At 40.2% G+C, this 15,682-nt stretch overlaps 1 protein-coding gene and 1 pseudogene across 2 annotated transcripts in view; both read right to left on the bottom strand.

Annotated features, from left to right (window-relative positions):
* The window catches only part of ALK (ALK receptor tyrosine kinase), a 759,079-nt gene that overhangs the window by 724,663 nt on the left and 18,734 nt on the right, over positions 1 to 15,682 (bottom strand). The gene's annotated exons all lie outside the window — the stretch shown is intronic.
* On the bottom strand, positions 2,295 to 2,672 carry LOC145503852 (cytochrome c oxidase subunit 6C pseudogene; annotated as a pseudogene). Its single transcript, XR_014051848.1, has one exon. The product of XR_014051848.1 is annotated as a cytochrome c oxidase subunit 6C pseudogene (transcript).

The following is a 15,682-nucleotide window of genomic DNA, read 5'->3' on the forward strand; positions in this document are numbered from 1 at the left end:
GCCTGGCGAACTATGGTCAATAGGGTTGCAAAGAGCCGGACACGACTGAAGCAACTTAGCCTGCATGCATGCATGATACACTAACAGAGTGCTTGTTAGTAATTCAAGCTCACAGGCCCACACTAGACATACTGACCCAGGAGCTCTGAGGATGCAGGTCAGCAGTGTCTGTTTTAACAAGCTCTCCCAGTGATTCTGACACAAAGTCAAGTTTGAGACTATGTGAATTTTGTGTTATTTCTTCTAGATTTCTTTTTGATTTAGGTAGTCTTTGGAAAAGTTTTCCTTTTTCTTGTGAAAGAACAAAAGACAAACGCTTGCCCTTTTTCAGCTGCATGTGAAGGTGCCTAGAGTTTCTGCAACCACATACCCTGAGGAAGGCAGAATGGAAAAACAGAAAGGATCTGGGTCCTTTAGATTATCAAGTGCTCCTGAATTAACCAACCCTAGAGAAACATCAGCTCTTGAATTCTCACTATATAAGACTGTTCAGCTACTTTTAGTTGGGTCTTTGTTATTTGCAGACAAAAGTATTTTAGCTGATCTCAATGAGAACAAGCATAATCACGATACAAATAACATCTAGGATGCACTTATCATGTGCCAAGTCTGCCTCATGTGCATCATCTCAATTCATCTTCACAGCTGGCCTTGCCTCCTCCTTGACTATTAGCAACACTTCTCTAGAAGGCTGTAGCCAACATGCACTGACTAATCTTGGAGTCCTTTGAGGAGCCCTGGCCCAGTCCAATTTCCCTGTCTTGCCCAGATAACAGGTCCTCTGCACCTCCATCTACCCTAAGGATAGGTCAATTCATCCATTCATTCATGTATTAGATTTCAGAGCAAAGGGAAAGGGGAAGGGGAGTAAAGCATCTACATGAAATGCCAACCAAGGGATGTCAGTGGAAATGGGCTTCCAAATAGACAGCCCTGAACCTGTGATGACTGTGGACCAAAAAGTGACTATGTAGTTTACCAGGGTAGGTGGCCAGGGCCACACATCAACCTGCCCTTGCCTTCTAATCTCCAGGAACTTGTTAGTTTCTAAGAAGAACTGTTACTGCTCCTCTTTCTTCCCCACTCCTTTCTCCTTGGGCCACAGTTCTTAAATATGCTGTATTTCAGTTCAGTTCAGTCACTCAGTTGTGTCCGACTCTTTGCAACCCCATGGACTGCAGCACGCCAGGCTTCCCTGTCCATCACCAGTTCCCAGAGCTTGCTCAAACTCATGTCCATTGAGTCGGTGATGCCATCTAACCATCTCATCCTCTGTCATCCCCTTCTCCTCCTGCCTTCAATCTTTCCCAGCATCAGGGTCTCCTCCAATGAGTCATCTCTTTGCATCAGGTGGCCAAAGTATTGGAGTTTCAGCTTCAGCATCAGTCCTTTCAATGAATATTCAGGACTGATTTCCTTTAGGATGGACTGATTTTATCTCCTTGCAGTCCAAGGGACTCTCAAGAGTCTTCTCCAACACCACAGTTCAAAGCATCAATTCTTTAGTGCTCAGCCTTCTTTATGGTCCAACTCTCACATCCATACACGACTACTGGAAGAACCATAGCTTTGACTAGACAGACCTTTGTTGGCAAAGTAATGTCTCTGCTTTTTAATATGCTGTCTGGGTTGGTCATAGCTTTTCTTCCAAGGAGCAAGCGTCTCTTAATTTCATGGCTGCAGTCACCATCTGCAGTGATTTTGGAGCCCCCCAAAATAACGTCTGTCACTATTTCCATTGTTTCCCCATCTATTTGTCATGAAGTGATGGGACCGGATGCCATGATCTTCATTTTTTGAAGGTTGACTTTTAAGCCAGTTTTTTCACTCTCCTTTTTCACTTTCATCAAGAGGCTCTTTAGTTCTTCTTCACTTTCTGCCATAAGGGTGGTGTCATCTGTGTATCTGAGGTTATTGATATTTCTCCTGGCAATCTTGATTCCAGCTTGTACTTCATGCAGACCAGCATTTCACATGATGAACTCTGCATACAAGTTAAATAAGCATGGTGATGATATACAGCCTTGACATACTCCTTTCCTGATTTAGAACCAGTCTGTTGTTCCATGTCCAGTTCTAACTGTTGCTTCTTGACCTGCATAGAAATTTCTCAGGAGGCAGATAAGGTGGTCTGGTAGTCCCATCTCTTTAACAATTTTCCACAGTTTGCTATGATCCACACAGTCAAAGGCTTTGGCGTAGTCAATAAAGCAGAAGTAGATGTTTTTCTGGAATTTTCTTGCTTTTTCTATGATCCAAAGGATGTTGGCAATTTGATCTCTGGTTCCTCTGCCTTTTCTTTTTTTTTTCCCCACAGTATTTGTTAATTGTTTATTTATTGAGAGACTATTTCTCACCCAAGATAGTCATAGTTCCATAGTTCAGGAACACAGGAAAGTGACAAACTTCCATGGAACTCAACCCAAAGAAATTCTTTATATTCCAAATCACTTTGCACTCTGAAAGATACCAGCCTTCCTCATCTCCTCAAAATCTTTCATGGAATCATAATTTCTGTAGAAATCTGCATATGCCTTCTTTCTTCGTTCAGCCACAGCAAACTTATAGAAAGTTGCAAACCCCAGGGAGACTATGAATGCTCCAACAATACAAAATTGCATACATTTGGCCAGGAGGCCATGCATCTGAGGTTTTGCCAAAGCAGTGGACATGGCAGCTTTTCCTCTCAACGGCTCTCCGAATTACAGGAAAGATCAGCAGTGGCTCTAGATTGATAGCACTTGTGCAAACAACTCAACATTTACTCTACTACCAACTCATTTAATCCTGTGAGGCAGGCATTTTCCCATTTTACTGAGAAAACTGCTTCTCTGCCTTTTCTAATCCCAGTTACAGGATCCAAATCCCAGTTCAGTCACTTACTAGTTGCATGATTCGGGCAAATTATATAACCTCTCAGAGCCTCACTTGTGAAACTGAGGTTAAAATATCCATCTTTTGCAGCTCTGAAGATTAAGTGAGAGAATGACTATAAAATGTCCAGCATATAATAAATGTTCAATAACTGTTAGCACCATGTGTCTTATTTCTCCAACTTCTTTCTCCTCAATACTTTTTCTAAAGTCAAGTCTGATACTCTCTGTGTCAGGTAATGTTTGACAACATTTAAGCAAATTATTGAAAAATTTTTTCTTTGAAGGGGAAGATGATGAGGATAAAGTAAATTCAACTTCTGAGTTCTATACCTGCTATTTGTGCAAAGTCAATTCAAACTGCTAATGCCAGGAGAGGAGTCCCAAATTCAAGTCCATCCACCAGGTCTGAAAACCCTACTTCATCTGATTAAATTATCTGCCAAGCAGCTCTGTCTCTGCTGAGAATCACTGCTTTACTTATGAAAAGCTGCAAATCAAACAACAGGGCTGTCCAGGGAACTGAAAATTTAGCTCTTTAAACATTTCTGCCTATAAATATAAATGGTTGCTTTCCTCTAGAGAAAATCTGTATCTCTCTGATCTCTGAAGGATTGGAGAAGGTGCCAAGAAGATCGCACATTTTCTAGTGAACATTCCAAATCACCTTAATCTCTTCACTGACAATCTTCTGATCTGACAGAAATAGAGGTTATTGTGTCCCTAACTTTATAAAGTATTAGGGGAAGGGTGAGTGGATCAGAGAGAAAAACAGAACACAAAAATCATCAGGGAGATGGAGGAACAGGGAGAATTACTTTTAATACAGTTGCATAATCCATAATTCAGCAAGCTTTTCATTTCTCTTATCTTCTAAAAAAACATGAAATTAAGTTCTAAGCAAAGTGCATAATTTATAAGTCTCTGTGCTGATGATTCCCAAATCCCCATGCTTAGCCCTGACTTCTTACATGAGTTCTAGTCTCATATTTCCAATTTCCTACAGAATGTTGCTGCCCTGAGTGAGCTCTCATCTCAGCTCCCCATGTGCCAAAAGAACTCAACTCTTCCTCCCAATATCTTTTATCTCCCAATTCTTCTTTCCTATCAGATGAACCATTGTTATTCTAATCTTACTGGCAAAAAGCTCTAAAAAAAATTGGATTCCCCCCTCTTCTGCCTCTGACACCAAAGTCTATTAAGTTTTTCTGGACTCATCCTTTTCTCCACCATCCCACTTTCAAAATATTTCCCCACCCTCTACTCCAGAATACTGTCAGTTCAGTATACTGTCTGTTCAGAATACTCCAGTCTTTGCAATACTAATACAGACTGCAAATTCTTACCAATTTCATTTTCCTAAAATGCTATTCATATTAGACCTATTCATGGCAGCCTATTTCTTGCTGAGAAAGTTAAACACTCTTGCTTGTTCTCCAGGGCTCTCCTGTCATGACCTGATCCCATCTTGTTCATCCAACCGTTCTTTCCAACACATTTCTTCTCCAAACAGAAAGGTCCCAGGAGAGCATGACATTCATATTAGGTAATCCAGGAGAGCTGGCTGAGTTAACCAAACTGAATTGAGCAGCCCTCACTCCAAGCTCAATATTCTATTCTTCCCACCTAGAATGGTCTCCTTCTTTCATCCTGACTATCCAGAACCCACTCATCTCCAGGAGCCATCACGCCTCAGCTCCATCAAGTCTCAACTCACTAACTCCCTACTCACTGTTCTTTGCCCCAAGACCCTTAGCTTTTACAATACATTCAAGCATTGAATCTCCAATTTTTGACTCCAAGTCCTATATTTTTGGTCTTTCTTATTAGACGATAAGTTATTTAAAGTCAGGAATCACATTTTACAATTACTGTCTTTTATCCTATAGAACTTTACAAAGTTCTAAACACACAAGTTTCTATTAATAATTGTTGAATGGAGAATAAAGTCAAGGAAAGAGTCCATAAGCCATTAAGAAGTATATACCATGTTAATGGATTGGAAGAATTAATATTGATAAAATAACCATACTAACCAAGGCAATACACCTATCAAAATATCAATGGCATTTTTCACACAGCTAAAAAAATAATAATTTTAAAATATGTATGAAAAACAAAAGAACTCTAACTACTAAAATGATCTTGAGAAAGATCAGAGCTTAAGGTATCATGCTCCCCAACTACAAAGCTACAGTAATCAAAACACTATGGTACTGGCACAAAACAGACACATCAATCAACAGAACAGAATAGAGAACCTAGAAACAAATCCACACATTTAACAGTCAACTAATCTAAGACAAAGGAGGCAAAAATATACAATAAATGAAGTGTTATCTGTAAAAGTTTTGAGTCACTATGTTGTACCCCTTAAACTAGTAAAATATTGTAAATCAACTATACCTCAATTTAAAAAAATTAAATGTGAGTGAATAAACTTGTAAGACACACACTGTGTTCATTGGGGTATGGGCAATTAAAGATGGAAAGGATCTGTTTAAGTAGTCCTCTTAATATACCATATTAAATGTACCATACCTCCTGTCCTTCACACTGAGATAGATGAATCACATATTCCCTTATTTCTCAATTTTGCCCCTAATATAAACCCTGTCTAAATAAGGAAGAAGTTCAGCTTTTAATGCATGAAGGTAGGTAAATAATAAGTATTGATCAAACTAGTTATCTGTTTGTCTATCTATCTAGCTTCTTATCTATCACCTCTGTCCACACAGCTGGTCCCTAATAGAACAGAAAACCAGAACAGAGTATCTTGGATATGTTCTGCATATTCAGAAAAGCACCCAAAAAACTTGGGTTTTTCTTTGGGGTAGAAATGAAAATAAATTTATTTAATCTTATAGTCTCTAGGCATATCAGTTAGCAGTAAACAACACTTATCATAATCTGCTAGTTACCAAACACATAAGAATCAGAGAAGGTTATCCTTTCCTACCACTGCTCTGTGAAATTCTAATTAAGCCTGCAACTGTTTATAGAAATAGGATTTTCCCAGCATGACTTCAAAACCAGCCCTGGAAAAAGGTCACTGCTGCTGCTGCTGCTGCTAAGTCACTTGAGTCGTCTCCGACTCTGTGCGACCCCATAGACAGCAGCCCACCAGGCTCCTCCGTCCCTGGGATTCTCCAGGCAAGAACACGGGAGTGGGTTGCCATTTCCTTCTCCAACGCATGCATGCATGCTAAGTCGCTTCAGTCGTGTCCAACTCTATGCAACCCTATGGAGAGCAGCCCACCAGGCTCCTCTGTCCACAGGATTCTCTAGGCAAGAATACTGGAGTGGGTTGCCATTTCCTTCTCCAGGAAATAGGTTAGAATCACATAATTTTTACAGGAAAGGGATAGTAGCAATTAGAATTCACTTATTTCACATGACTGAAACTAAGACTGAGAAAGTTTAGGTGATTTCCCTAGGTTCAAATAGGACAAGTCAGCACATCCTAAGATGAAAACCCAATCCCATGACTCCTGGTCCAAAACTCTTCCCTCCTTCCACTGCTTCAACTTACAAAGTTTTTCAAACTTCATAGTTAATTACAGAAATAAGAACTTTTTCTGCTATGAAAGTAAAAGATCTTATAATGAATATCTTAAAAAGTTTAGAAACAATCTTCATGACTTAATTAAAATATTTGACATTAAACTTAAATAAAGAAAAGACTTGCTGGATCCCTATGCAACTCTTAGGAAATGCACAATGCAATGGCACTGATTTTCTGATGACTTTAGTTCTTTGAGCAAACAGACTGCTTTAGTCTACAACATTTCAAGATTTCTTTTGGGTCCTTTGCTTAATTGTATTTTATACAGGATAAACTCTAATTTTGAATATAGCTAAATTTCAGCAAAGATGATATAGAAAGAAAGACATAAAAATGTTAGGGGATGTTTTTATTAATAAAACAACAATAACACTAAAATAGAAGATAACAAATAATATTTTCAGTCTTTTAACCATGCGGCAGGTGCTACGCTAAACTTTTTTTAATTATCTCATTTACCTCCCATAAGAACCCTATAAAGAAAGTGCTATTATAATCACTATTATTTCATAATCTCTATTTTATAGATAAGACTTCTAAGAGCAGAAAAGTAAGTTGTTGTCTCACTATTTTATGAACTTTTAAATAATAAGTTCTGGAATTGAGTACCAGACCCAGAATTAAGTTCAGAGTCCATTTTCTTAACACACTGAAATACTGTGTCATTTCAGAAGTGAATGGGTTAACTAACATTCTTTAAAAAAAGAAAAAACAAACACTTTTCAGAGCCTACACTCTGAAAGAGATACTGCTGCTTCTGATGATAACTGAGTATGAGGTAGACTACAGAATGACACTCCAGGCTGAAGGATTATACTTCTATCAGGAATTACACAGCTGGAGCAAGATAATTTCCCCTGCTTCTGTTTTAACAATAAAATGTCTTTAGTAAAATGGGGATAAGTGATTCAAGTAAAAATGCATATATATAATATTTTTCACTTAATCAAAGAACAGGCCATGTGGATTGTGGATCTTTCCCTGGAATGCCACCAAACCACACCACGCAGATATAAAAAACCCAAACACAATTTTGGGTCACAAAATACTTTCTTGATGTTATCAAGCATTCTCATTATCTATCAGGAATCACTTACCACTTCATTCTCTTCTGATTTTTCAGAATGCTTTTTCAAAACACCGTCTGTTTTCTGAAATGTAAACATCACGGCTTATGCTGCTTCCTTAAAAATGTTTATTATTCTCATAGGCCAGAATCTTCATGTAAATTAGACATAAATCTAAACTATGTTTCTAAATATTTAAGGACATAAAAAATCCCTATCCATCCTGCTGTCATTTTAAGCTATTTGACATTTATTGTTCTGAAGAGAAGAAAGGTCAGATGTATCAAATCCGCATTTGTACTTCTTGACATTTTTCTTCAACTACAGTTTTCCAAACTATGATATTAAGACTAATACTATGAAAGAAAGAAAAAAAAGGAAGGAAGAAAGAAGGAAGGAGGGAGGGAGAAGGGGGGTAGGGAGAGCAGAAGGAGGGGACTAGAAGGGAAGGAAACAAAGAAGAAAGGGGGGAAAGGGAAAAAACTTTCCTTGTAGCACATTTCCAACCTTAGCTGCCCACTGTGACACATGTGTTTTCAGTGCTTTCCTCCTCAGCTGCATTTGTCAAGCAGATGTGTGGGTACAGAGAGGCTGGAGCGTGAAGGGAAAGGCAGGATCTGTGGAATGGAAGGGGACACATGGTTTCATGATCTATTCAGCATGACCTTTGCTCATACTTCATGGAATGGATTGAGACCATCTGGCCCCACTCCTGGGCTCTCCACCCTTCATCTCAGCATAGCCCTCTGCACATCTGTCTCCTCTCCAGTCACCCTGGCCTGCAGTTCTGCCCATTCCTACCTCTAAGCTGCAGTAACACAAGGGTTCCTAGTTAATTGCCTCAACGTGTTCCACAATGGTCAGATCACAGCAGAAGTTGTCCTCCTTTGAATGATACCCCTTAAAAGGAGATGTCAGGAGTAAATAAGCAAACACAGTGAGCACTCCAAAACCCAGAGTTTATGAAGACGGTTGACAAGGGAAGCTAGGATGTATAGTTCCTTCATAGCACTCATCATCATTTCTTATTTTATGTATTCGTTACTTTGCATACTTAAAATGCTTCCCTCCAGTCTACAAACCCCATGAAGCCAAAGCCCTGGTCTGTTTTATTCATTGCTGTCTGTGCAGCACCTAGCACAGCGTTTGATATTCTGAAGCTGCTCAATAATTATTTATTGAATTAACAATTGTTAAAAAAAAGAAACAGAAGGTGAGAAAAGGAAAAGAAAGAAAAGAAGGACGAGACAAAGGAAATGACCCAGCGTATGTAGGATAATTGACTGATGTAAAAGGCCCTCATACTAGGGAAAGAATGACAGTCATCAAGTAGAATGACGGACAAGAGTTAAACTGGCTGGGATTTAAATACCAGATCATTCTCTCCTTAGCTATGTGACCTTTGCCAGTAACTTTAATCTCTCTGAGCCTTAGTTATCTGAAAATGAAAGTAATAATATAATCAACCTTGTAATAGTGAGGACTAAATATCATAATCTGTGAAAACTTCAATGGTAGTTATTACCATTAGTATTAAGTTACTTAGCAGTAGAATTTAGCCAGTATTAAATATTTTTTCAACATATCTGTCCAGCAAAAATAGGGCAGCCTCAAAAAACCGTGATTCCCCATCTTCCAGAAATATTTTAAAGGATGAGAGTGTAGGAACACTATCCAAGAACAGACTGCAGGAGCAGACCAAGCCTGAGTGGGATGGCATCTGAGGCTTGTATGAGAGGCTGAAATGCTTAGGTTGAGTGGTCTTGCTACAAAATTATACCTTCTTTCTGGTACCTCAAATCTCCTTTCTCTTCAGCTTTTCCCCTTCTGATTTTCAACGTTAAGAAGGTTCATCTATCATTAATACACTTTTTCTTCATTCTGCTCAACCTTTTAGCATCACTGACATCTCAGTCTCTCTCTCTTCCCTTTTTCCTTTCACAGATGATAGACTTCTTGAACTACTATGTAAGCACATTTTGCTCTGATTTCTTTAACAGTGCCCTTAAACTTCCTTGTGCATATGCCTGCTCTCCAGAAAGCTCTTGGCCAAACCCAGCGACCTTTCCAGTTCATCTGTGGAACATCTTCCTCCTTCAATTTCCATCACACCCCTCAATCCAGTAGCCTCTCCCCCTTCTTGTAAGAAAGTTTTCTGGGATGATGTCATTGACTCTATTCCACCTCCTAATTATGAACTTTCTTAAATCCTAGGTGTAACCTTCCTTCCATATAAATAGCTCCCATATCCATATCTTCTGCCTGGACCTCTCACCTGTTCCTGCTTCTACTCTATATCTTCAGTGCATACAAGATAACCTGATCCTCAGATGGCTGCCCACTACAACTATTATCATGCCAGTCATTCTCCCCTAGACCAGATCCTCATTCCAACTGACTGCTTTATCAGCAACACTACCAGTCTACAGGGTCCCTGGCCCAAAACCTTAGACCTTTTACTTCTTCCTTTTTGTTCCTCTTATATCTGGGCATCTCTGAGTCCCTCACTCCTGAGCCAGGGTACAGCCTTTCAGGGCTCAAATCCAACTACCAGCTCTCCCTGTGGTCCAGGCCTGAAACACATGACCAAACTATATTTCCTAAAGCATCTGCAGTCAACAGGCAATCAACATGCATCACCCCCACTCACGAATTAAACACTTTCTGATTCTTCAACATCAAATGTAAATTCCTGACTCAATAAGCCAGCCCCACCTCTAATTCAGAGTATCTGACTCAGCACCCATCCTCTCAACTCCCAATATTCCTCAGACTTTTCTGTTCTGGCTAGTCCTACTATCATACACACACACATACACACACACACACACAGAATCAGTCTGTCTCTTTTCTCTCTCTAATCAGTTGTTCTTCCTCTGGGCATTATTTTGTGTTATGGTCTCATCTTCCCAACTTGAAAGTCCTTTGCCATTCTCTTTTTCAAGTCTAATTATGTACTCACTCTGCTGAGCGCTTAATTGCTAAGTCATGTCTGACTATTTGAGACCCCATGGACTGTAACCTGCCAGGCTCCTCTGTGTGTGGGATTATACTGGCAAGAATACTGGAGTGGGTTGCCATTTCCTCCTCCAGGGGCTCTATCCAACTCAGGGATCGAACCCACATCTCCTGCAGTTTCTGCATTAGCAAGCAGATTATCACTGAGCACTGTATTCACTGGGAAGCCCTGGGAAGCCCTGTATTCACTCTAAGACCTCTTAAATCACCTCCTTCTGGACTATTTTCTAACTCACTTCTATTGTAATCCCAAAAGAAAACCATCATTCTCAGCAGATATCCTTTGACTTGGCTTCCTGCCAAAAGGTAATAAGCTTATTCTTTCTAAAATTTCAGAGATATAATTTCCTGTCTCAGAGGAAATTCACCACTCCCATCATACACTGAACAACTGGAGCTCATCAGACTTTAAAGGAATGGTTTCTGAGATCTGGAGGTTCAGAATGAACCTGCTCCCAATCACCCCAGCAGGAACTGACCTCTCCAAGCCTCCACTGAACCACTACAACCATTTGCATCATCTGTTCACCATTCGAGTGCTACCTTTCACTGGAGTTATTTATTACCATGCCTTGTCTGCCTTTTCCCCCCAACTCATTGTGAACTCCCCTGGAGGAAGAGACTGTATTTCATTAAACTCGGTAAGTGCTCAATAAAAACCAAACCAATAAATAGCATTTCCTCAGGCAAAAGTCCAAATTTACAGATATCCAAAAAAGAATACTTCTGTCTAATTTCTCTTTGGTGCGCTCTCTCATAAATACCTACATGGTGTCTTTAGAGACAAGCCATTATGACCCTGATCTCCAAATTCATCACACAGACTCCCAGCCATGATGGAGTACTAAACAAGCACTGGACTAGCCTTTCTGTCATAAAAAGCAATAAAATTAGACAAAATATATGAAAAAACTATTTTTCTTGGATACTCAGTAGCAAAGAATTATAATCTTTGAGAGAAGGAAAAGAAAATGTGGGAGGCCTTAACATGGCCCTGATTTTCTGCCTGGAGGAATTTTCCACACTTTGAAACAGGAAGTGAACTGCAGTGTTAGTCACTCAGTCATGTCCAACTCTTTGCAGCCTCCTGGACTATACCCCACCAGGCTCTCTGTCCATGGAATTTTCCAGGCAACAATACTAGAATGGGTAGCCATTCCCTTCTCCAGGGGATCTTCCCGACACAGGAATCAAACACGGGTCTCCTGCATTGCAGGCAGATTCTTTATCATCTGAGTCACCAAGGAAGCCCTTGATACAGGAAGGAAGAATCCAAGTAGAGCACAGTGGTCTCACAGGCCTGAGGTAATAGCAGAGTTTGGGAAAGCTGAGGCAGCTTGAATTATCAGGGAGCAAATCAGAGAAGAGACATCTAGAGAAAGACATAAAACACTCCATAAAACTGCACAGGAGTCCCCTTGAGTCTCTCAGTCAGTCCAGTTCAGTTCAGTCGCTCAGTCGTGTCTGACTCTTTGCGACCCCATGAATCGCAGCACTCCAGGCCTCCCTGTCCATCACCAACTCTCAGAGTCCACCCAAACCCATGTCCATCGAGTCAGTGATGCCATCCAGCCATCTCATCCTCTGTCGTCCTCTTCTCCTGCCCCTAATCCTTCCCAGCGTTAGGGTCTTTTCCGATGAGTCAACTCTTCGCATGAGGTGGCCAAAGTATTGGAGTTTCAGCTTCAACATCAGTCCTTCCAATGAACACCCAGGACTGATCTCCTTTAGGATGGACTGGTTGGATCTCCTTGCAGTCCAAGGGACTCTCAAGAGTCTTCTCCAACACCACAGTTCAAAAGCATCAATTCTGCGGCACTCAGCCTTCTTCACCGCCCAACTCTCACATCCATACATGACTACTGGAAAAACCATAGCCTTGACTAGATGGACCTTTGTTGGCAGAGTAATGTCTCTGCTTTTCAATATGCTATCTAGGTTGGTCATAACCTTCCTTCCAAGGAGTAAGTGTCTTCTAATTTCACGGCTGCAATCACCATCAGCAGTGATGGCATACTTGAGTCTCCAGCTGAGTATTAAGTTGCATTCATAGGATGAGATTACACAAAGCTGGGTAAACAATAGCTAAAGGGAAAAGAACATATGAGGGAACTGCAATCTGAACAACTTCCGCAGCTCACACTGAATTAGAAAATGCTTTGTTGTTGTTGTTGTTGTTGTTCAGCCATATAGTCCTGTCCAACTCTTTTGTGACCCCGTGAACTGTAGTATGCCAGGCTTCCCTGTCCTTCACCATCTCCCGGAGTTTGCTCAAACTTGTGTCCTTTGAGTCTATGATGCTCTCCAACCAACTCATTCTCTCACCCCTCTCCTCCTGCCCTCAATCTTTCCCAGCTCAGGGTCTTTTCCAATGAGCCTGCTCTTTGCATCAGGTGGTCAAAGTACTGGAGCTTCAGCTTCAGTATCAGTCCTTCCAATGAATATTCAGGACTAGATTTCCTTTAAAATTGACTGGTTTGATCTCCATGTTGTCCAAGGGACTCTCAAGAGTTTTAACCAGCACCACAGTTCAAAAAAATCAATTCTTTTGGCACTCAGCCTTCTTTGTGGTCCAACTATCACATACATACATGACTGCTGGAGAAAACCACAGCTTCGACTTTGTCGGCAAAGTAATGTCTCTGCTTTTAATGTTACCTAGGTTTGTCATAGCGTTTCTTCCAAGGAACAACTGTCTTTTCATTTTGTGGCTGCAGTCACCATCTGCAGTTATTTTGGAGTTCAAGAAAATAAAGTCTCTCACTTTCCACTTTTTCCCCATCTATTTGCCATGATGTGATGGGACCAGACGCCATCATCTTCAGTTTTTGAATGTTGAGTTGTTGTTTTTTTTTAATAAATTTATTTATTTTAGTTGGGGGCTAATTACTTTACAATATTGTAGTAGTTTTTGCCATACATTGACATGAATCAGCCATGGGTTCCCCATCCTGAACCCCCCCCCACCTCCCTCCCCATCCTGTCCCTCTGGGTCATCCCATTGCCCCAGCCCTGAGCATTTGTCTCATGCATCGAACATGGAATGGTGTTCTGTTTCACATATGATAATATACAGGTTTCAATGCTATTCTCTCAGAACACCCCACCCTCACCTTCTCCCTCAGAGTCCATAAAACTGTTCTATGCATCTGTGTCTCTTATTCTGTCTCGCATATAGAGTTATCGTTACCATCTTTCAAATTCCATATATATGCATTAGTATACTGTATTGGTGTTTTTCTTTCTGGCTTACTTCACTCTGTATAATGGGCTCCAGTTTCATCCATCTCAATAGAACCGATTCAAATGTATTTTTTTAATGGCTGAGTAATATTCCATTGTGTATATGTACCACAGCTTCCTTGTTCATTCGTCTGTTGATGGACATCTAGGTTGCTTCCATGTCCTGGCTATTGTAAACAGTGCTGCGATGAACATTGGGGTACACGCATCTCTTTCAATTCTGGTTTCCTCGGTGTGTATGCCCAGCAGTGGAATGTTGAGTTTTAAGCCAGCTTTTTCACTCTCCTCTTTCACTTTCATCAAGAGGCTCTTTAGTTCCTCTTTGCTTTCTGCCATTAGGGTAATGTCATCTGCATCTCTGAGGTCATTTATATTTCTCCCAGCAATCTTGATTCCAGCTTGTGCCTCATGTAGCCCAGCATTTCACATGATGTACTCTGCATATAACTTAAATAATCAGGATGACAATATACAGCCTTGACATACCCCTTTCCCAATTTTGAACCAGTTCACTGTTCCATGTCTGGTTCTAACTGTTGCTTCTTGATCTACATACAGGTTTCTTAGGACACAGGTAAAGGGGTCTGGGATTCCCATCTCTTGAAGAATTTTGCACAGTTTGCTGTGATTCACACAGTCAAAGGCTTTAGTGTAGTCAATGAGGCAGAAGTAGATGTTTTTCTGGAATTCCTTTGCTTTTCTATGATCCAATGGACATTGGCAATTTGATCTTTGGTTCCTCTGCCTTTTCTAATTCCACCTTGTACATCTGGTACATCTGTAAGTTCTCGGTTCACATACTTTAAAGCCTAGCTTGAAGGATTTTTAGCATTACCTTGCTAGCATGTGAAATGAGTGCAATTGTGCAGTAGTTTTAACATTCTTTTGCATTGCCTTTCTTTGAGATTGGAATGAAAACTGACCATTTCCAATCCAGTGGCCACTGCCAAGTTTTTCAAATTTGCTGGCATATTGAATGCAGCACTTTAACAGCATTATCTTTTAGGATTTTAAAGCTCAGATAGAATTCCATCACCTCCACTAGCTTTGTTCGTAGTTATGCTTCCTAAGGCCCACTTGACTTCACACTCCAGGATGCCTGGCTCTAAGTGAGTAATCACACTATTGTGGTTATCCGGGTCATTAAGATCTTTTTTGTATAGTTTTTCTGTGTATTTTTGCCACCTCTTCTTAGTGTCTTCAGCTTCTGTTAGGTCCATACCATTTATGTCCTTTATTGTGCCCATTTTTGCATGAAATGTTCCCTTTGTAACTCTTAATTTTTTAAAGCGATCTCTAGTCTTTCCCATTCTATTGTTTTCCTCTGTTTCTCTGCACTGTTCACTTAAGAAGGTTTTCTTATCTCTCCTTGCTATTCTTTGGAACTCTGCATTCAGATGGGTATGTGTGCCAAGTCACTTCAGTTGTGTCCGACTCTTTGCAACCCCATAAACTGTAGCCTGCCAGGCTCCTCTGTCCATGGGATTCTTCAGGCAAGAATACTGGAGTGGGTCGCCATTTCCTGTTCAGATGGGTGTATCCTTCCTTTAACCAGAAAGAAGAACCTCATTGAACATTTCAGGCTTTCAATGGAGACCCTAGAAAGATCAAATCTTAAGATGAGAACTAACTTAACAGAACAATAAAGGCTCCTCTAAACTCCTTTAGCAAAGCTTGACAATAATCCTTGAAAGTATTCAAATTGATGGGCAAGAAAAATTAATTGCCTGGCAAACAAAAGTTAACAGTCTTTAAATGAAGACAACAAAATCTATGCAGTCAACAATGTAATATTTATAATATGCACCATCCAATAAAAAATTATTAAGTACACCAAGTAGAAAGAAAATGTGACATTTAACTAAAAGAAAAACTGGTCAATAGAAACATACACAGAAATGAGAGAAATAATTTAA

The sequence above is a fragment of the Giraffa tippelskirchi genome, chromosome 4 (genome assembly GCF_054371585.1).
Source record: "Giraffa tippelskirchi isolate mGirTip1 chromosome 4, T2T-mGirTip1v1.2.pri, whole genome shotgun sequence".
NCBI classification, from domain to species: Eukaryota; Metazoa; Chordata; class Mammalia; order Artiodactyla; family Giraffidae; genus Giraffa; species Giraffa tippelskirchi.